The sequence below is a fragment of the Syngnathoides biaculeatus genome, chromosome 20 (genome assembly GCF_019802595.1).
Source record: "Syngnathoides biaculeatus isolate LvHL_M chromosome 20, ASM1980259v1, whole genome shotgun sequence".
NCBI classification, from domain to species: Eukaryota; Metazoa; Chordata; class Actinopteri; order Syngnathiformes; family Syngnathidae; genus Syngnathoides; species Syngnathoides biaculeatus.
In genome coordinates this window covers 15,421,380-15,444,980 of record NC_084659.1, presented here as the reverse complement: position 1 = coordinate 15,444,980, position 23,601 = coordinate 15,421,380, and positions in this window count along the sequence as shown.

The following is a 23,601-nucleotide window of genomic DNA, read 5'->3' as shown; positions in this document are numbered from 1 at the left end:
ATAGAAAATATACCTTATTAGAATTTTTCCGCAAACCTTTAACATTACTATAATAAAGCTTGATCTCCCCCCCCCCCCTTTTGGGAATCAAACCTGAATAATTTTCCCCCCAATAATATCTATGAATGTAGTTTCAAATTGATTTTCTACTGGATGAGTAGAAAATATATGCATTATATATTTTTGCTTCACACGTTAAAAGAAGCCGAAATCTCTTCTCATTCACAGAAGGTCATTGTGAGCCACTGTCACGTGCGTACATCTTTTTTTTTTTTTTTACGATTCGGTATCAGAGTGAGGAATCTGCCCATAAAGGGTACCCACCAGAACGTTGTGCCCCCCTCCCTCCCACTTCTCCCCAAATCGCCAAGGTGACTTAACAGACTGCATGTAATTAAAGACTACACACACAAAATTAATCAATCGCAAACTTGATGAACTCGCTAACAAGTTTCCCAACCATCCGTTTTAGCGCTTTTCCTTCTCAGGGTGTCGGGCGAGCGGGACCATTTCCCGACTGATTTGGTGGGAGTGGACGCGCAGGTGTCAAACTTGAGGCCCGGGGCCAGATCTGGCCCACCACCTCGTTTCACGTGGCCCCCAAAAGCAAATCACATGAAATACCTCAATTGCAATTACTCTTCACTTTTTATAACATTGAGATATTGTAGGTATTTTTTAATATTAGCATTTAATCTTTTTTTTCAAACATTTATTTTGATGTAATATGTATTTAACTTTTATTGTAATTTCCGGCCAACAAGCCGTGACTTTTCACACGCGTTCAACCCTGCGGTTTATGCGGAGAATCTGGGCATTTTTTCCCTAACGGCCACAAGGAGGGGCACTCGAGCGAGACCGGTGGAATGTATGTGCCAAGGAAGTGACTTTTACCGGCCATGTTAGCACATTGCTAGCGTTAGCGCTGTGCTAGCGTGTTGCTGGTGTATTACTGCCGTGTCTCAGTGATATTTACCAGCGTGTTATTATAACCGGCCCTGTCAGCGTTAGTGCCGCACTAGCATTAAACTCTTTCTGTGTACCGTCTTTGTAAATATCTCGTGTTTCGATGTGGGTACTTGCGGCTTTTACACGGAATATACGTGCCGAGGAAGTGACTTTTACCGGCCATGTTAGCGCTGTGTTACTGGCGTGTCTCAGTGATATTTACCGGCAAGTTCTATTTTAACCGGCCCTGTTAGCGTTAGGGCCGCACTAGCGTTAAACTCTTTCTGTGTACCATCTGTGTAAATATCTCGCGTTTCAATGTGGGCACTTGCGGCTTTTACACGGAATATACGTGCCGAGGAAGTGACTTTTACCGGCCCTGTTAGCCCTGCGCTACCGTTAGCGCTGTACTAGCGTGTTGCTGCCGTGTTACTGGCGCAGTGATTTTTACTGGTAATATTTTTTTTAACCGGTCCTGTCAGCGCCACGCGAGGATTAGCTCTGCACTAGTGTTAAACTTTCTCTGTACCGTATTTCTTTGTAAATATCTTGTTTCAATGTGGTGAATTACAATGCCAAGTACATTTTAAGATGAAACATTTAAATACAGTTTCCCTCTATCATTAAACGCAGTGTTCATTTTCAAACGGTAGACAAGGTTCCAGTGGCTTACAATAACATTAAATACTACAACAATAGTGAATAAGATTTAAACCTCCATCATGTATTAATCAAAACTTTAGCCTTCTGGGCTACTGTAATTCAATATTGATCATGACGGTTTATACTTGGGTGCTAATTGTTGTAAAATATTTGAAAATTACTGCGCCATGCATTTTAACAATTTCATTATTTAGCTTGGATCGCTAGCTCGCTAGACAACCAGATACATTTTTTTAACGCGTGGAGGAAATTTGTAATATCTGAGATCCTCAACTATCTGCAATAAAACAACATGCGTGTATTAAAAAAACTACAAATTAACAACATTCCTACAATTGCCGCTTAATTGGCTTTGTAATGCGTCCCTAAAGTCGAACACACCTCTGTACTGTTAATTGGAACGCATTGTAAGTGTCATTCCTTTCCTCGCCAGGTGGCGGCGCTTTCCCTCCATCCGCTCGGCTGCTGCAGCGTCGCGCGCATGAACACTCATCATGTCTCCACTTGAGAGCGAGCACGAGTGATGGCAGCGAGCGCACTTTGGAGGGAGGAAAGGATTCCATGAAAACAATTCTCAAGATTGCCTCCCACCCCCACCAAATCGCACATCCCCCGGCTGTGACTAAGCAAGCACGTACGTTGCAAATAAGAACAATAATAATAAGAATCATAATGATAATAGCATGGGAACGTGTATTCCATTCAGGATGTGTGAGTGAAAACAAACCATATGGAAGGTGCTCGCAGCCTTGAAACACAGTGAAGCGATGCACATTTTGTCGTGCCGGGCGCAGATGCATTGCGGCCCCCATACTGTGACTCATTGCTGTTATGCGCGCAACCACAACCACACTCATGCACACAAGAACACATCCAGACACATCATACCTCCCACTCCTGCCTCTCCGTACCCCCCCCCCCCCCACCGCCAACTCAAACCCTCCTTCCTTTCCATCCCGCCACGCCGTGATGTGGGGCCACTGATGATGGCGGACCCCCCATCAGGGCCGACAACTGTTCGCCGGATGAGGCCCGAGTCATAGAGGTTGTGGGGGGGGGGGGGGGGGGTTACATTTGCCACCAGTGGTGGGAAGTACTAATTGAGTAAAAATGGCATTACTGGACTTAAAGGGGAAGGGTGCAGTTAATAATAATAAAAAAAAGTATCAACATAACATCAGTAGAGGCTGTGGTAGTCAAATCTGTGTACATTTTTTGGGGGAATAATTTGCTACGGACTCACAGCTGTGAAGCCTTACACCGGCTTTGGGCTTCAGGAGCTTTGTTGAAACTATGCCACCCTCATTTGCTAATAGCAGAGAATAAGAGTAGAATAAAAAAAAGAAAGCAAAGGACCTTAAAGGGGAAGTCCACGCATTGAAAATGTATCAGATAGGTCATGTCATTGGTACTGTAACTTTTAAATAAAGATTTTCATCAGATATCATTTAAGGTTGTTTATATCGAGAATTTTGAATGTTCCCAGTCGCTGACATTTTGGGAGTCACTTGACCGGATGTGACGTGACATGTGCTTGGTTATGTTCTTATACAGTTGGTTCTTTGGATGGGAATGACGCAGTCTGACGAGCGAGCTCCGCCGCCGAAGCCCGGCTAACGGCCTCCGCCTGCCGCCGAAGCCCGGCTAACGGCCTCCGCCTGCCGCCGAAGCCCGGCTAACGGCCTCCGCCTGCCGCCGAAGCCCGGCTAACGGCCTCCGCCTGCCGCCGAAGCCCGGCTAACGGCCTCCGCCTGCCGCCGAAGCCCGGCTAACGGCCTCCGCCTGCCGCCGAAGCCCGGCTAACGGCCTCCGCCTGCCGCCGAAGCCCGGCTAACGGCCTCCGCCTGCCGCCGAAGCCCGGCTAACGGCCTACCCGGCCGCCGAAGCTCGGCTAACGGGCTACCCGGCCGCCGAAGCTCGGCTAACGGGCTACCCGGCCGCCGAAGCTCGGCTAATGGCCTGCTGCCGGAGCTCGCTTGTCAGAGTCCGCGTCATTCCCATCCGAAGAACCATCTGCAGCTGCCGGCCCTGAGCTCCGAGGGCCTTTGTTTACACAATTATGTCCCGCACGTAGGCCTCCGAGTAGTCAGAGTCCGTGTCATTCCCGTCTGAAGAACCATCTGAATATCCGACATTATTGACAGCCATGGATTCAAATCTGTATGGGAGGCCACGAGCAGAGCTCCTGCAGAGGCCGTTACCTGAGCTTCGGGGGCCGTGGAGGCCGTTAGCCGAGATCTGACGGTGGCCGTTAGCCGAGCTTTGGTGGCGGCCGTTAGCCGAGCTTCGGCGGCTGGGGCGGCAACATTATTTACAGCCACAGGTTCAAATCTGTATGGACGTATGCCTCCGTGTTCGCTATCAAACAATACTTCTATTTCTTCATGAAATGAGGATAAATCCGAGAAATCATAACCAAGCACATGTCACGTCACATCCGCTCATGTGACTCCCAAAATGTCAGCGACCGGGAACATTCAAAATTGCTGATATGAACAACTTTAAATGATATCTGATGAAAATCTTTATTTCGAAGTTACACTACCTGTCTGATACATTATTTTCAATGAGTGGACTTTCCCTTTAAGCACCAGAGGATTCAAAAGCGACATGAGACCAGCACCATTTCGCCCGACAGATAAATTTATCACCTATTTTTTATATTTTTATTTGATTTTGCATTCCCCCCCCCAAAAAAAACGATAACATTTAGCGTCACAGTAACACTACGACCAAGTTGGTTACTCGGGGCTTGCGGCTAACGTTAGCTTGTTTGTCATGTACTAGCTTAAAACTCATTCACTGCTAACCTTCCCAGCTAACGTGAATATTTGACTTCTAAAGCCGTCATTGGCAGTGAACGTGTTTTAATATTATTAGCGTTGCTATTTTGTAGAACCTGGATCCACGTTCTCTGTTCCGTTTATCGCAACTATGCTCACTTTTATAACAGCATGCTGTTATTAATACCTACGTTTGAGAATGGCGCGTCAGTGAGGGACATGGCTTTGGTTAAATAAGAGTGGGGGGAAGGGGGCAAAGTGAGGCTACGCAAATTTTAAGCCTTTGCAGAAATGAGTGAAATGTCACGGTAATTCTTACTAGCTTGTGATATCAAAAATAAATTGTCATGTAGCACACACCTACAAGTCAGTTGTCAAATAAGCGCAGAGCCAAAACGGAGGATTTTTATCTTCTTCGGGGAAACATTTTCGTGTTGCTTGTACCTTGCGTTCAGGGTCGTCTTGTCCCCCGTAAACGGTTCTGACTCGCTAGATTCCCCTCGGTACATCTTGTCTCTCGGGTTGCCAGGAAACCAGCACGGAGTCACCGGCGCCGGGCCGACATGTGAAAAAAAAAAAAAGTACAAAGTGTAAAATATGAGCTCTGGAACCTGCGGTCGCTCTTTTATGCTAACTTAGATCGACCGATAATTCTACTGCACGCAGCGGCAGGTGCAGTATAAGGCTGCCGAATAAAGAGAGTATACAACATTTTTAAAAGCGCTTCAATAATTAATCAAAGTCCAGTTTTGCGTTTTTCTCAGGCTATGTTTTGGTTCATAAAAGGTACTTTGAGACTCTTATTTTAGGAGCCATAACTGGGTTCATAGACACGGGGGGTCAAATGTATGGCCAGTGGGCCAGAACTGGCCCATCAGGGGGGTCCAAACTGGCCCGTGGGGATAGGAAACACGGTACAGGGAGTCCTCGGGTGAAGACGGTCTCGACCTAAGATGTTTCAACTTTACAAGGCCCGTCCCCCATCCACCATTTTGGTCTTGCTAATGCTTGTCCCTGATTGTGCGCCGGGAGTATCTTCGCATATTTCAACCCCCTTTTTTTAGACATTACCACCTATCATAAAAGATAGATTACCATGGAAACGAAGCTCACGATCATCAAAAGATTGGAGAAAGGAGAGACCAACACCACCAAGGATTCAGTCGGTTGACTATGGTGACAATTATTGAAGACAAAGCCCGTATTTTAGCGCATGTGAAGGGTGCCGTTCCTATGTCGGATGCAATGATCCCAAAACGAGGTTCTTTGATACTTGTCGAGATGGAGAGGATTGAGGACCAGGTTCCCTCAAGTACATCACCTTGTTTATTTCAATGTATTTGTTTTTTTAAACAAAGTATTTTGATCTGAATTCCGACTTTAATGGCGGAAGCCGACTTAAGTCGAAAGTCAAGTTCAGTCGCGACTGTAGGAACGGATCTCAGTCGTAGACAGAGAACTCAATGTAAGTCTAATTTCTCAGAAAAAGTCATGCTGAATTTGTCCACCGACCACTAAAACGACATTCTGAAATTGTTTTTCACTCAGAATTTGACACCTGATATTGATGCACTTGAGCTAGAAACATGGAGAAAGCCTATGACAGAGTACCAAGGAAGGAACTGTGGTACTGCATGCGCAAGTCCGATTTGGCGGAGAAATATGTTAGAATAGTACAGGACATGTATGAGGGCAGCAGAACAGCGGTGAGGTGTGCCGTTGGTGTGTCAGAAGAATTTAAGGTAGAGGTGGGACTGCATCCGGGATCTGCGCTGAGCCCCTTCCTGTTTGCGTAAGTAATGGATAGGCTGATAGATGAGGTTAGACTGGAATCCCCTTGGACGATGATGTTCTGCAGTGAAAGCAGGGAGCAGGCGGGGGAACCATTGGGAAGGTCAGGAATGAAGAGTAGCCAGAGTAAAACAGAGTATATGTGCGGTGGGGGAAGAGTGAAGCTCCAGGGAGAAGAGATAGCGAGGGTGGACGACTTCAAATACTTGGGGTCAACAATACAGAGCAATGGTGAGTGTGGTAAGGAAGTGAAGAAACGGGTCCAAGCGGGGTGGAACAGTCGGCTGAAGGTGTCTGGTGTTCTAAGTGACAGAAGAGTCTCCGGTATGATGAGGGGCAAAGTTTATAAAACAGTGGTGAGGGCGGCCATGATGTACGGACTAGAGATGGTGGCCCTGAAGAAACAACAGGAAGCAGAACTGGAGGTGGCAGAAATGAAGATGTTGAGGTTCTCAGTCAGAGTGAGCCGGTTGGATAGAATTAGAAATGAGCCAAAGTTGGATGTTTTGGAGACAAGGTTCGAAAGAGGAGACTTCGATGGTTTGGACATGTCCAGAGGCGAGAGAGTGACTATATTGGTAGAGGGGTGCTGAAGATGGATCTGCCAGGCAAAAGAGCGAGAGGAAGATCAAAGAAAAGGTTGATGGATGTGGTGAGGGAGGACATGAGGACAGTTGGGGGTTAGAGAGGAAGATGCACGAGATAGGCTTAGATGGAAAAAGATGACACGCTGTGGGAACCCTAATCGGGACAAGCCGAAACAAAAAGAAGAACTGAGGACTGAACAAAAATAGCTTTGCAGAGAAAATCATATTCTCCAGATTGCAAGATGCAAGTCGTGAAACATGCAGCTACACTAAGCATGCGGACGGCTTCTTTTGAGCGCGAAAAATTCTGCTTGTGATGTATCGATAGCGCAACTTCCGGGTGAATGTGCCTTGCAATGATGTTGAGGTTCTCGCTTGGTGTGAACAGGCTGGATAGGATTAGAAATGAGCTCATTAGCAGCCAAAGTTGGATGTTTTGGAGACAAGGTTAACGGGACAAGCCGAAAGGAAAAGAAGATATTGATGCACTTGTGAAGGCTAAAAAAACTTTCCACATCTCCTTTTCTCATTTGAAGTCTTTTCACCGTTTGGCCCAATCAAAAACTCGAATTGGAATTGCATTTGTAGCCAGTCGCCAGTGGGGACGTTCATCTGTACGTCAATTGTCGCAACAATCAATTTTCCCTTCCCGTTCCTGACCCAGTTGAGTCCTCCGCTCAATCCTGATTACGCGAGCGCACACCTGAGCACGTGCGTGTTTTCGCAGCCTATAGATGGCAGTAAGGACTCCGTGAGGTCATTCAATAATACGCCACCCGAGAGAGATCGGCATAAGACATAGTACGGTGTGTAAAGTGCGCGCAGCAAGCGAGCTCGCACGCACCCGAGCTGAATACAAGACAGTCCAGACACATTTCGGAGGAGGCGCTACTAGCCAAAGACGCTACACAAACACACGTGCAAAGACACCCCCTCCCTCCCTCCCTCCCTCCCTCTCCACACATCGCGCGCTGCTGTTTCTGCTTTTGCCGCGGAGGTTGTTGCCAGGGCTCGGCGCGAGCGACTGGATTGGTCGGCCGGGGCTCATCAGCGTGGGAACTCGCCAGTAGGATCGGCCGCCCCCCGACAAAGGAAGCCTCTCCGAGATGCTTTCGCCGTCTCATTATCGCTACGTGCCGCCCGCGCAATTTAATTAGCGCCGACTCCAAATTGGCGCGCCGACGTGGTCCCTTTATCGCGTCTTTCGTAGGTGAATTAAAAACAAGGCAACCGTCTCGCAAGATGAGGTTGTACCGTAGGACGGCGGGAGTGATATAATCACGGACGCGCCCCCCCCCACGCGGCCTTTTCTCCGCCTGCGCTTGCTAGCCGTTGATAAACAAGACAAAACATGTCCTCGGCCCCAAGGTGAGCACGCTCGCTGGTTAGCACGGGCGCGCACGAGGCTCGGGGCCGCCGCCGGCTGCGTGCGAGTCCGAGAGCTGCGATGCATGCCACGAATTAAGCAAGGTCACTCGGGGCGTGCGGCGCACGCACAAAACAGGAGGGCAGTAAATGCAGCCGGTTTGCAAACAACAGGATGCTAACTCAAAAATAATCTATTCACGTAAAAAAAAAAAAAACCCTTAGTGCATCAGGAAAGTATAACAATCAAAAAAGAAGCAGAGCATGATAAAAAGCAGAAAAAAACTAGTGTTAGCAAACAATTGCAGTGAAGAAAATAATTTGAACACCCTCCAATATTGCAAGTTCTCCTACTTAGAAATCATGGAGGGGTCTAAAATTTTCATCGCAGGTGCATGTCCACTGTGAGAGAGATCATCTAAAAAGAAAAATCCAGTATTTGAACACCCGAGAAAACCAATGTTAATATTTGGTATAGTAGCCTTTGTTTGCAATTACAGAGGTCAAACGTTTCACCAGCTTTGCACACACTGCAGGAAGGATTTTGGACCACTCCTCCACAGGGACCTTCTCTAGATCAGACAGGTTTCTGGGCTGTCGCTAAGAAACATGGAGTTTCAGGTCCCTCCAAAGATTTTCTATTGGGTTTAAGGTCTGGAGACTGGCTCGGCCACGCCACAACCTTGACATGCTTCTTACGGAGCTACTCCTTGGTTTTCCCGGGTGTGTGCTTCGGGTCATTGTCATGTTGAAAGACCCAGCCATGACCCATCTTCAGTGCTGATTGAGGCAAAGAGGTTGTTCCCCAAAATCTCACATTACATGGCTGCGGTCATCCTCTCCTTAATACAGTGCAGTCGTCTTGTCCCATGTGCAGAAAAACACCCTCAAAGCATGACGCTACCACCCCCATGCTTCACAGTAGGCATGGTGTTCTTGGGATGGAACTCATTATTCGTCTTCCTCCAAACACGGTGAGTGGAATTATGACCAAAAAGTTCCATTTTGCTCTCATCTGACCACAAAACTTTCTCCCATGACTCCTCTGTTTCTTCCAAATGGTCATTGGGCTTGGCATGTTCTGGTTGAAGCGGGGGAACCTTCCGTGCCATGCATGATTTCAAACCATGACGTCTTAGTGTATTACCAACAGTCACCTTGGAAACGGTGGTCCCAGCTCTTTTCAGGTCATTGACCAAGTCCTGCCGTGTAGTCCTGCGCTGATTCCTCACCTTTCTAAGGATAATTGAGACCCCACGAGGTGATATCTTGCATGGGGCTCCACTCCGTACAATTTTGTCTGTGGTGTCTTTGGGCAGGTCTTTGGTCTTGGCCATGTTACAAGTTTGACGTGGACAGGTGTCTTTACGCAGCAAAAGACCTCACACCGGTGCATCTGATTCAGGATAATACATGGAGTGGAAGTGGACTTTTAAAGGTGGACTAACAGGTCTTTGAGGGTCAGAATTCTCGCAGATGCACAGGGGTTCAAATACTTATTTGCAGCTGTATCACACACACAAATCATTAAAAAAAAAAATCATACATTGTGATTTCTGGATTTTTCTTTTTAGATTACCTCCCTCACAGTGGGCATGCACCAACGATGAAAATTTCAGACCCCTCCATATAGCAGGGTGTTTAAATACTTATTTTATGTTAGCGCATCATAAAAATGATCCAAAAACATATGTGAAACTCGTGGCCCTGTATATAAACACACATTGACATTATTATTATTTTTATAATTCATGAATATGAATATTCATTTAATCAAATTGCGATTAAATTAATGTAAATATTTTACAAATAAATTACAAAATGAATACAAAAAATTAACAAGCTTAAAATTGCACAAAATACCTCAAAGGGTGAAAGCTAAGTACTGCATGTCATATTTAAAAATACAAATATTAAAAATAAAAATGAAAAATAAATAAGGCATAATTTTTTTTCCCCATGCATGCAGATTGACTGCCGCCACAAGCAATAAAGAAAATTAAGTGGAGTGGCTCCTGTGTGATGGATGTGCCGAACCCCCCAACCGCTCCCCCTCCCGGAATTGACCATCATTCACCCCCTCTTAGTGGCAAGCTTATCTTTATGGCACTCTTCTGCGAAAAAGCGTACACGCTAAAAAGGAGGCAAATTATTGTCACTGTATAGCTGTCACTCATTTTACAAGCTATTCAGGCCTCAACGGTATCACCTCATATTTTTATCATCTTATATATATATTTTTTACAAGGGTACAGCAATGCTGTGATGTTATTTACAAGCAACAAAAAGTCAAGTTTAATGAAACCAATTTTTTTTTTGGTGACCTGACTGAAAGAGGAAAGGTTCAATTTGGTGTCACGAATCGGGTTCACTTTTTGGCAGGTCGTGTCGCCATGGCAACGCAGGCTGCAAGCCATCGAGCTTTGAGAAATTTATATTATCTGAGGAGAGATTGGCTTATCTTTGTCCCTTGAATCGAGCACTTCTAGGCCGACAAGCAACCTTTAAAAAAAAAAAAAAATAGAGATATTAATTTTAAATACATTTTTACGCCGCTCTTCGCTCTTCCCGGAGCTTGAAGATATGACATTAACATTGCGCCAGTTAAGGAAGCTTGAGAGGGGCTTATGTAAAAAGTGATATGAAGTAAAAATGATGAAAAAAAAAAAAAAAAGTATATGCCAAATCGCACCACTTCAAGGCCTCCAGTTGACCTTTTGATATCTCCCTATTAATGATAAATAGAATTGGTAATAAGGAATTTTTTTTTCTTTTTAAATGACGGTGTGGGTTTTAAATAGCTGTAGCACGACTGGAATAAAAATAACATGCAATGAAATATATCAAATATCCAAAGGCGAACTATTTGTACAAAAGTGATGGTTGGAAAATTCCTCCAGTTTTTGCCGTCAACAATACCGATTTAAAAAAAAAAAAAAAAACATTCAGAATATTAATGCGAACGCCTCGGCCGCGGATCAGCCGACTTCCCCCCTCTCAGCCTCGACGGTTTCCTCTCCGCGGGATTTTCGTGACGGCTTTGTCTCGTCGCGAGGTTGCCTCAGCTGCCGCCGATCTCGGTGATAAATTCTCGTCTGTCACAACAATAAACTCCCTTCCTCGCCGGGGGGAGATAAAAAACGCCGGCGATAGTCTCAATCAAGACGGGAAATGTATTTGATGGGGCGGGTAAAAAAAAAATAAAAATGCTTGAATTCATCACATATCCTGTCGGTGTGTTTTGTTTGGGAGATGACTAATTTCTATCTGCGTTACAACGACATATTTTGTTGAATCCCTTACACTCTGTTTCGGATTATATGAAGAATTTAGCAAAAGACTGACCTTATGGTGTTCTTGTCCTTTTAGTTGCATAACATTATAGAAAAAAATAATTTTTACAATGTCTTTTACAATACAACCTGCAAATCAGAAGGTAATATTGGGTTGCCAGCATTGTAGCAGCGATGTCATGTTCTCTGGCTATTCTATTAAATATGGCAAATTTTTGAGTATCGATTCCAAGTCTTAGTTTGAGAAATTCCACATGGGGGCGGTGTTATGAAAATTAGCCAAGTCCACACCCCCGCAATAGACTAAATCCAAGAAGTAGCACCCAATTATTTATGGCGTTACGTTTGAATTTAGAGTCAGTCTTCTTCTTATTTTCCTTTCGGCTTGTCCCGTAAGGGGTTCGCTACAGTACGTCATCTCAGATGAACGCATATTTGTTTGGTACAGTTTTACACCGGACGGCCTTCCCGACGCAACACCTCTGCATTTTAGCCGGGGAGAGAAGTTTTCAGCACCTGGTGTTCCCCGGCGGTCTCCCGTCCAAGTACCAACCAGGGCCAAACCCGCTTAGCTTCCGAGATCTGACGAGGTCAGGCGTTGTCAGGGTAGCATGCCCGAGGACAACGTCCGATTTGTTCATCCATCCATCCATCCATTCATTATCTACCGCTTTTCCGGGTCGGGTCGCGGGGGAAGTAGCTCCAGCAGGGATACCCGGACTTCCCTTCCCCAACCATCTCTTCCAGCTCTTCCGGAGGGATCCCTAGGCATTCCCAAGACAGCCGAGAGACATCGTCTCTCCAGTGTGCCCTGGGTCGTCCTCGGGGTCTCTTTCTGGTGGGACATGCCCAGAACACCTCACCAGGGAGGCCTCCAGGAGGCGTCCAATTTGTTCAACCTCTGAATTATTATTATTTTTTTTTTTTTACATAGGAAATAATGTAAATGAGTTTAATCCATCCCCAACCTTCAAATAATAAATTCCCATTTTAATTCTCATTGATGTAAAACATGTCAACCCTGTATTTAAACATTAAAAAAATGCATCGATATGCATAAAAAGATACAACTTAAATGTGTATCATTTCGACTTTGGGTCATGGTGTGTTGGTATCTAGTGGATGGATGTGGAAAGAGGGAAGGAGGAAGTCACGCTCCATGATTTGATGAGAGTAAACATAGACACCCACAACAACTGTATTATTTAGATATATTCGTATAGTTTATGCACCGGTACTATTTTGTCAACTGTGTACACATTCTGTGAATATGTCGATGACTTTTCAAGGCAGATCTACTTGGTTAAGTGACGAGGAGTTGGCCGTGCAAGGGAGTACGATCGTTCGGCTGTTTCTTGGCTACAGCGTTAGCCGCTGTATTATACAGTGATGATGTCAGCTGAAGCTACGAGGAGGGATGGCGAGAATGTGCTTTTTATGACTTGATTTTGTGATTCTGTCATCTAATAAAGTGATTGAAAGTGCACCAGCAGCTGTTTCCATCCTCCATTATGGATTACAATTTATTCTACAGTATCTGTGGTTGGCTATATTGGATTAGCTAACAATGCTGACCTGAGGCGTGCAGTTGAGTTAATTGTACAATAAAAAAAACATATATACATTTATATAAATTGTGTTGGGAGCTAGCCATAGCTCAGTGGTTAGAGCGCTGGTTTGTAAACCAGGGGTCATCACTGGGGAACTCCACTCCCCAAGAGGTGTTGCGTCAGGAAGGAAATCCGGCGTAAAAACTGTGCCAAACAAATATGAGCGTTTCGCTGTGGCGACCCCGAACGGGACAAGCCGAAAGAAACTTACTTGCTATATAAATTGAGTTGCACTGAACACAGAATCATACTCTGGAGTATGGGAGTATGGGGTACCGAGCCCCCTGATACGAGCTGTTCGGTCCCTGTACGACCGCTGTCAGAGTTTGGTCCGCATCGCCGGCAATAAGTCGGACTCGTTTACGGTGAGAGTTGGACTCCGCCAAGGCTGCCCTTTGTTACCGATTTTGTTCATAACTTTTATGGACAGAATTTCTAGGCGCAGCTGAGGCGTACAGGGTGTCCGGTTTGGTGGCCTCAGCATCGCATCACTGTTCTTTGGGGATGAAGCGGTTCTGTTGGCTTCATCAAGCCGTGATCTTCAGCTCTCACTGTAGCGCTTCTCAGCAGAGTGTGAAGCGGCTGGGATGAGATTCATTACGTTTGAATCTGAGACTATGGTCATCAGTTGGAAAAGGGTGGCGTGCCCTCTCCGGGTCGGGGATGAGATCCTCCTCCAAGTGGAGGAGTTCATGTATCTTGGGGTCTTGTTCACGAGTGAGGGAAGAATGGAGCTGGTCGGTGCAGCGGCTGCAGTGATGCGGACTTTGTATCGGTCCGTTGCGGTAAAGAGGGAGCTAAGTCGAAAAGCGAAAGCTCTCAATTTTACCAGTCGATCTAAGTTCCTACCCTCACCTATGGGCACGAGCTGTGGGTCGTGACCGAAAGAACAAGATGCAGGATACAAGCGGTCGAAGTGAGTTTCCTCCGCAGGGTGTCCAGGCTCTGGGTGAGAAGCTCGGTCATCAGGGAGGGGCTCAGTGTCGAGCCGCTGCTCCTCTGCATTGAGAGGAGCCAGATGAGGTGGCTGGGGAATCTGATGCAGATGCCTCCCAAAAGCCTCCTTGGTGAGGTGTTCCGGGCATGGAAAGCGACCCTGAGGACGACCCAGGACACGCTGGAGAGACTATGTCTCTCGGCATGCTTGTGAACGCCTCGGGATCCCTCTGGAAGAGCTGGAAGAAGTGGCTGGGGAAAGGGAAGTCTGGGTATCCCTGCTGAAGCTACTTCCCCCGCGAATACAGAATCTGTGAACCGCAAAATACCGAAGGATGAATGTAGATGCAATCAAAAAGTCATTTTTCCAATCATGTGCCAGGGCAAATCAGGTGCTCCGAGAAGTCACATCTGGAAAAGGAATATAGACAACGACTGCGGAGTTCTATTTTTTTGTCTGTTTTACCTCGCAATGAAAGCTGAACACTTGGAAGCTAGTATAGTTTAGCCTTCAGCGTGTAATAAACACAAGGGTTTATTTTTTTTTGTTTACACTCCATTCCATGTGACAGATACTGGGCCAATATGGAAAATGAAACGTGTCGAGCAGCTTGTATCTGCATATAGGGAAATCGGGCCGGCGGTTCGTTTCACAGCTCATTAGGCAGAGATGATACACGGCAAAACTCACTGGAGCCTTTACAGACTAACAAGCAGTATGGAGGGGGGTGGGCGCTGGGGGGTGTCACTACAAAACAACGCAGCCACACTTTGCACAAAGCTGACACCGGCGACTTGTTGTCAAACCATAAAGAAAATAAAGCAAGTAATCAAGTAGTCTATGTGAAGAATCTTTGCTGACCCTGCTTTCCTGCTGCTGTTACCATGGTAACTGTGGCGCGCTAACCTGGCGGACAACGCTGGGTAGGAGTGCGCGAGAATGACGATGGACGACGGTTTCGGTTTGAGTTACGGAACACGAGGAGTGGTGGCGTACTTTGCGGCGTAATTACTTCATTTGTCTGCAAAATAAAAAAGGCAAAAATAAAAGTATGAATAATAAATTGGATTCATCAAACAAACAGCACTGAAAAGTAAAAAAAAAAAGGCTTTTGGGAAAGAAGTTAACAAAAAGCACTGAATAATTGGAAAATCAAAAATGTTTCGTAAAAAATTGACATGGCTGACTGATACTGTTCTACATGAAAGGTAAATAAAGTACACAGCACGTTAAAAAAAAGCTTCTAAAATACATAATAAATTGAATAATTCAGATAATCATTGAATAGGCTCCGCCACTCCCGCGACCTTTGTGAGGATACGCAACAAAAGAAAATGGACGGATGGAGTCATTTATCATTAATCATTTTAACAGTGCTGATCGGAACTGAGTAAAAATAAATAAAATGGCTACAAATAAGTGTGAATTTGAAAAAAATGTATTAAAATAATGGGATATTTTGGAAATATTGCAGTCAGTCAAATAAAAAAAAATGCAGGTTAACACTTTCCCAACATCTGGCTTAGACAGACTGCATGAAAAGGAAAAAATAAAAAGTTCACTGTAAAAGTAAAATGATAAAATAAAATATTAATTAAATCAAATGAATCATAGCAAAAAAAAAAAAAAAAAGACTGGAACTGACTAAAAAATGAAAAAAATAAATGAAATTTTAGGAAAAAAATTAACTCGTGAATTTGAGCTATCAGATACATTAAAATCAATCAAATAAATTAAAAATACATACACCTGAATTTTGTGAATTTGAAAAAAAATATTAAAATATTGGGATATTTTGGAAATATGGCAGTCGGTCAAATAAAAAAAAATGCAGGTTAACACTTTCCCACAACCTGGCTGAGACAGCCTACATGAAAATGTAAAATAAAAAATAAAGTTCACAGTAAAAGTAAAATGATAAAAAATAATCATAATTAAATAAAATAAATCACAGCAAAAAAATTACTGACTGGACTGAACTAACTTGAAATAAAAAATCTGAAAAAACAATTTACTTGTGAATTTGTGCTATCAGATACATTAAAAATCAATCAAAAAAAAAAAAAAAAAACTAGGTTAACACTGTCCCACAGCCTTGAGTCACAAGATATTTCGGCGGCTTCAGTGACAGCGAGCACCATTGCGCCTCTCCTAAGTCACTATGACAACAGCTCTCGACAAATCAGCATGCATAAAAGCCCGAGGAGACGCCTGCCCGACTGTTCGCGACCCTTTGCAGACTGGTGGCGCCGTTCGAGAGCCATTATAAGTAACAAGCTCATTGCATATTCTCACAACGGCTGTCGGTGTCAATAGGATGCGCCGTCACTTCCCTTCATCTATTAACCTCTGGACAGGTGGTCTACAACCTGAGCCCCCCCCCCCCAAGCAAGCACCTCTTCCCGATTGATGCTCTCTAATTAGTCTTTAGCTTCACTTTGATCCCCCATCTTGTTATTCGCCGTCTTGACTTCCTTGCCCTTTGCAAATAACAAAATCATTCCTTCCCAGGCCTGTGATTTACAGTTATTGCCGGCAAGGTAATTTGGAAATGAAAATGAGCAGGGACAGGAAGGCGAGTTCTGCTCTGTAACTCATCTCGCCGACCTCCCACGAATGAAAAGTCATAACTCAGTTATTTGCGTCCACGGCTGACGATGTGGCTTTAAAGTCTCTGAAACGTGACGAGCTCAAATATGGTGTGGGAATATGGCGACGGAGCGATGGCTGCTGAATAACTGTGAATACTCTTGGGCGAGAAAAATAAAAACATCCATCCATCCATTTGCTTAGCCGCCTATCCTCACAAGGGTCGGCGGGAGCGCTGGAGCTGATCCCAGCTATCAACGGGCAGGGGGCGCGGGTACACCCGAAACTGGTTGCCAGCCAATCGCAGGGCATATGGAGACAGACAACAGTTGCCGTTAGCACTGGCTTTAGCGCGGCGCTAACATTAACGCGGAGTGCGGATTCTTTACTAAGTGGACATTTACATTTTTGGGATTGGGACTCTATTTTATATGATTATGAACATGTAAAAAAAATATTTTGTCGGGGTCGGAGTGGGGCTGGAACAGATTCATGTAATCCATTTTATTTGAATGAGGAACATTGATTTGATATATGACTACCTTAATTTCCGGCCAATAAACCGGAACTTTTTTCCACACGCTTTCAATCATGCGGATAATTTGTGCATTTTTTTTTCCTAACAGCCGCAAGGGGGCGCTGAGCGGAAAAGGTAAGAATGAGACTGGTGGAATATATGTGCAGAGGAAGTGACTTTTACTGACACTGTTAGCGCGGCGCTAGCGTTAGCGCTATGCTAGCGTCCTGCTGCTGTGTCACTGATGTGTCTCAGTGATAGTTACCGGTAAGTTTTATTTTAACCGGCCCTGTACGTGTTAGCACGGTGCTACCATTAGCGCTGGCTTTAGTGCGGTGCTAACATTAGCGCTGGGTTTAGTGGGGCACTAGCATTAGTACTAGTGTTAGTGCGGCGCTAGCATTAGCACTAGCGTTACTGGCGGGCTAGCGTTAAACTTTCTGTGTACCGTCTTTGTAAATATCTTGTGTTTCGATGTCGGTTTATGCCGTGATGCAGATAATTTGTGCATTTTTTCCCAACAGCCGCAAGTGGGCGCTGAGCAGAAAAGGTAAGAATGGGACCGGTGGAATATATGTGCAGCGGAAGTGACTTTTACCGGCCCTGTTAGCACTGGACTAGCGTTAGCGCTGGCGTTAGTGCGGTGCTAACATTAGCGCTGGCTTTAGCGGGGCACTAGGATTAGCACTCATGTTAGTGCGGCGCTAGCATTAGCACGAATGTTACCGCCAGGCTAACGTTAAACTTTCTGTGTACCGTCTTTGTAAATATCTCGTGTTTCCATGTCGGTTTCAATATGGGTACTTGGGGCTTTTACACGGGTGCGGCGTATGTATGTACCAAATGGTATTTCCTTTACAACTGTACTGGGTGAGGCTTATAACCAGGTGCGCTCTGTAGGGCGGGAATTACGGTAAATAGCAAGTCTAGGTACCATTAATTTTATGGCTGATATGGAATTCGTCTGTGCGGATAGAGGTTTGATTCCCTTTGTATTATATATCTATCCATCCATTTTCTGAGCTGCTTATCCTCACAAGGATGCACTCACACTATCCCCAGCTATCATCGTACACCCTGAAGTGGTTGCCAGCCAATCGCAGGCCACATCGACACTGCTAACAGTCACACTTACAATCACACCATGAGGCAACTTAAGAGTGTCCAATGAATGTTGCAAGTTTTTGGGATGTGGGAGGAAACCGGAGCGCCAGGAGAAAACCCACACAGGCACGGGGGTAACGTGCAAACTCCATAACAGGCAGGGCCAGGATTGAACCCTCAGAACTGTGAGGCCAAACAACGCTTAACAGCTGCTCCACAGTTCCGCCCAAATAAAAACAAAAGAACAAAAGAATGTTTGCTTTGCAAAACACAAACGTTTGTCAACATCAGTGTGCAGTTTGTGATGTGCATTTACACAATTTCCTCTTTGCTTGAAACTCTGCACATCACTCCCGAGACAACTCCAACGAGCAGGCAATCCGCCTCAGGACATGTGTAAAAGCCTTGAAACCGCCGCGCAAAGACAAAGCAAACACGGGCGATCCGCTCCCGAACACCTTGGAAGTGCCCGACCTCATCACCGGGCGGAAGAAGATGAAGGGTACAAAGATGAAGGAGAAGAACACCAGAAGGGTTTGTACAAGAGAAGTAGTTTTGTGTGTGTGTGTGAAGGGCAAGAGGTATTAAGCCAATGGGACGAGGTCGATTACACAGCTACACAAACACTAAATATTGGTACTGCCTTATTTCTACAGCATCAATGAGATCTTATCCATCACAGTGAAGATTTGAACAAGTATTTGAACACCCTGAAATATTACAAATTCTCCCACTTAGAAATCATGCAGGGGTCTGAAATGTTCATCCGAGGTGCATGTCCACTGTGAGAGAGATCATCGAAAAAGAAAAATCCAGAAATCACAAAGTATGATTTTTGAACAATTTATTTGTGTGATGCAGGTGCAAAAAAAGTATTTAAACACCTGAGAAAACCAATGTCAATATTTGGTATAGTACCCTTTGTTTGCAGTTACAGAGGTGAAATGTTTCCTGTAGTTGTTCACCACGTTTGCACACACTGCAGGAGCGATTTTGGCCCACTCCTCCACACAGATCTTCTCCAGGTCAGACAGGTTTCTGGGCTGTCACTGAGAAACAAGGAGTTTCAGTTCACTCCAAAGATTTTCTATTGGGTTTAAGGTCTGGAGACTGGCTAGGACACGCCACAACCTTGATAAGCTTCTTACGGAGCCACTCCTTGGTTTTCCTGGCTGTGTGCTTCGGGTCATTGTCATGTTGAAAGACCCAGCCACGACCCAGAAAGAGGTCGTTCCCCAAAATCCCACAATACATCGCCGCGGTCATCCTCTCCTTAATACAGTGCAGTCGTCCTGTCCCATGTGCAGTAAAACACCCCCAAAGCATGACGCTACCACCCCCATGCTTCACAGTAGGCATGGTGTTCTTGGGAGGGAACTGATCATTTGTCTTCCTCCAAACACGGTTAGTGGAATTATGACCAAAAAGTTCCATTTTGGTCTCATCTGACCACAAAACTTTCTCCCATGACTCCTCCTCTGTATCATCCAAATGGTCGTTGGCAAACTTAAGACGGGCCTTGACATGTGCTGGTTGAAGCAAGGGGAACCTTCCGTGCCATGCATTTTTCAACGTCTTGGTGTATTATCAACAGCCGCCTTGGAAACGGTGGTCCTAGCTCTTTCCAGGTCATTGACCAAGTCCTGTCGTGTAGACCTGGGCTGATTCCTCACCTTTCTAAGGATCATTGAGACCCCACGAGTTGATATCTTTCATGGGGCTCCCCTCCGATTGGGATTGACCGTCATGTTTCGTTTCTTCCATTTTCTAATGATTGCTCCACCAGTGGACCTTTTTTCACCAAGCTGCTTGGCAATTTCTCCGTAGCCCTTTCCACCCATGTGGAGTTGAACAATTTTTTCTCTGGTGTCTTTGGACAGCTCTTTGGTCTTGGCCATGTTAAAGGTTTGAGTCTTACTGATTGTATGGGGTGGACAGGTAGGTGTCTTTATGCCGCTACCGACCTCACACAGGTGCATCTGATTCAGGATCATCCATGGAGCGGAGGTGGACTTTTAAAGGCGGACTAACAGGTCTTTGAGGGTCAGAATTCTAGCTGACGGACAGGTGTTCAAATACTTATTATATCATATATTTATTAAAAAAATCATACATTGTTATTTCTGGATTTTCTTTTTAGATTATCTCTCTCACAGTGGTCATGCCCCTATGATGACAATTTCATATCCATGATTTCAAAGTGGAAGAATTTGCAATATAGCAAGGTGTTCAAATACTTATTTTCTTCACTGTATGTAAGTGAAACCAGTCCAGTGCTAATGCCCTTTTAACAGCAACTATAGTAGAATTACAGCCTTTGGTTTTTAATGAAATCCCTCGTGTGTGTGTGTGTGAGATGCAGACGAGCAGCCTGCCAATACAGCCATCAATGTGTGTTCATCTAATAAAATGCACACATCTTGCAAAATAAAATTGAGTTTGGCTGACAGTCGCGAGCAGAGCCATATTGGATCGTATTGATCGCCTGCTGAGGCAGGTGGGTGGTTGGGGTGGGGGGTAAGGAGGGGTGGGCTCACCAGTTTGGGAATGAGATGTGATCACAGCGAGACCGGACGCGACTCAGCAGAGTTTTCGCTCTGCACGCGCCACTTAACCTTGTATGGCTCGTACCAGGAACGCCCTTGGGCAGGGGAGGGGGGGGAAGGGAAGACACGGATGGGATTGGAACGGTGTCGGGAAGGTCGTGATGGGAGGAAGCGTGCAGAGCAGGAATCAGAATGCCACAAAGGTCACTCGGCAAAAAAATAAAATAAAATAAAGATGAAGTCATCTGTATTAGATTTTGTGTGGCCGCAGTGTGGATGAGAGCTGGCGGCGTGCCCGCATCTGCTGCCAGAGCACCCCCAGGCATCAGCACTTAATCACTTGTGTGGATACACACAGAATCTTAATCAATATAGCCGGTGCTCGGGAATTTATAGAAGCTCTTAAAACATGTACTTAAAAGGAGAATTAATGAACAAATATAGTGACGTTTGTGTATTGAAAAAAAAAAATGCTAGGGGAGGGGGTGTCATTTAAGCAATGGAGCAAAAAGACACTTTTTGTCCACATACATTAGTCGATGCAATTTGTTGTCAATGATATGAAATAAAAGCGGCATAGATGTGACAGAATTTCTTGAATGGCTTTTGCGCTTGTTGCCGGGCAGAATGCATGAAAGAGGAATTTCGACAGAAGAATTCACGATGCTATTGTTTGGGGACATACCAACTATAAAAAACGTGAATTTACATACAAACATGCTAATGATGCTAAGTTATGCTAATGTTTGCCAATGCTGTGGTGCCTTGAGATTCAAGTGAGAAGATTCAAGGTGCTATCTTAATGCTCAGTAGCATTCATGTCATGGTGAGTTAACACTTTAAGCAATGGATTGAACACAAACGGTGCAGCAACACATTTGGACAGACAATAGTGTAGCTAGAAGGGGTTGGATGGATAGAGAGATAGATAGATAGATAGATAGATAGATAGATAGATAGATAGATAGATAGATAGATAGATAGATAGATAGATAGATAGATAGATAGATAGATAGATAGATAGATAGATACTCTAAAAATGTGAATTTCAGTGGAAAGTACAAGATACAAATATGCTAATTATGCTAATGTTTGCGAATACAGTTTTGCCTTGAAATTCTAGTGAGAAGATATTTGCACTGCAGGGATAAAATAAGAGAGGAGTTTGATCTATTATAAAATAAATATATTCTTTATAGTGTGGGTAGGATAGAATGATTTAATGTTCCCTTGTTGCTAGGCAAAAAAGTACTTCATAGAAAAGTAATAGGCATAAGAGCTCACTTAGTGGTTTCCTTGGCAACAGCTTACACAGCAGAAAAAGGACAGGGAGAGCTGCACATGAATGCATCTGAGAAAATTCTTTTTATGATCTGCTGGATTTGGTCGGGCATCAACGTGCAGAAAGAATCCTCGTTTCTGTACAAACACACGAGTATGTAGAAAGTACCACGCTCGCAATCAATGTTCTTTTGAGTCTTGCAGTCGACATGTATTTGTCAGTCGGAGCCACTTTGCGAAGCCAGTAATCGCGGGCGAAAAACTGCTGAGTCCGACGCTTCCTTGAGGGCTTCGCATCCACTCAAGCACTGATGCAACAAATGGGCAATGTACTCCCGACGGGCTCGTGGACATCTCCAGCGGCCTCTGCGGGCATGTGCTTTTTTTTTTTTTTTTTAAAGCAAAATGTAAGACAAGCATGCAGCACTCATCAGAACGTCGAGAGCGAGAGTGGTGCAAAAAAACAAAAACAAATACAATCCACCCTAGTGGATTCGTATACTGTATGTCCATATGTCTCACGGGCCACATCCGGCCCGATGGATGACCTTGTTCGGCCCGCATGAAGCCAATCGGGAATTCTTCGAAAATACATTTAGAAAAAAAAATATGTACAGTGAAGTAAATAAGGATTTGAACACCCTGCTATATTGCATGATCTCCCACTTAGAAATCATATGTTTGCAATTATTGAGGTCAAACGTTTCCTGTAGTTGTTCACCAGATTTGCACACACTGCAGGAGGGATTTTGGCCCACTCCTCCACACAGATCTTCTCAAGGTCAGACAGGTTTCTGGGCTGTCACTGAGAAACAAAGATTCTCTATTGGGTTTAGGTCTGGAGACTGGCTAGGCCACGCCAGAACCTTGATATGCTTCTTATGGAGCCACTCCTTGGTTTTCCCGGCTGTGTCCTTCTGGTCATTGTCCTGTTGAAAGACCCAGGCACGACCCATCTTCATTACTCTGACTGAGGGAAACCAGTTGTCCCCCAAAATCTCACAATACGTGGCCGCGGTCATCCTCTCCTTAATACAGTGCAGTCGTCCTGTCCCATGTGTGGAAAAACACCCTCAAATCATGATGCTACCACCCCCGTGCTTCACAGTAGGGATGGTGTTCTTGGGATGGAACTCATCACTCATCTTCCAAATACAGTCAGTGGAATTATGACCAAAAAGTTCCATTTTGGTCTCATCTGACCACAAAACTTTCTCCCATGACTCCCTTTGTATCATCCAAATGGTCGTTGGCAAACTTAAGACGGGCCTTGACATGTGCTGGTTGAAGCAAGGGGAACCTTCCGTGCCATGCATTTTTCAACGTCTTAGTGTATTATCAACAGTCGCCTTGGAAACGGTGGTCCCAGCTTTTTACAGGTCATTGACCAAGTCCTGTCGTGTCGTCCTGGGCTGATTCCTCACCTTTCTAAGGATGATTGAGACCCCACGAGGTGATATCTTTCATGGGGCTCCCCTCCGATTGGGATTGACCGTCATGTTTCGTTTCTTCCATTTTCTAATGATTGTTCCAACAGAGGAACTTTTTTCACCCAACCGGTTGGCAATTTCTCCGTAGCCTTTTCCA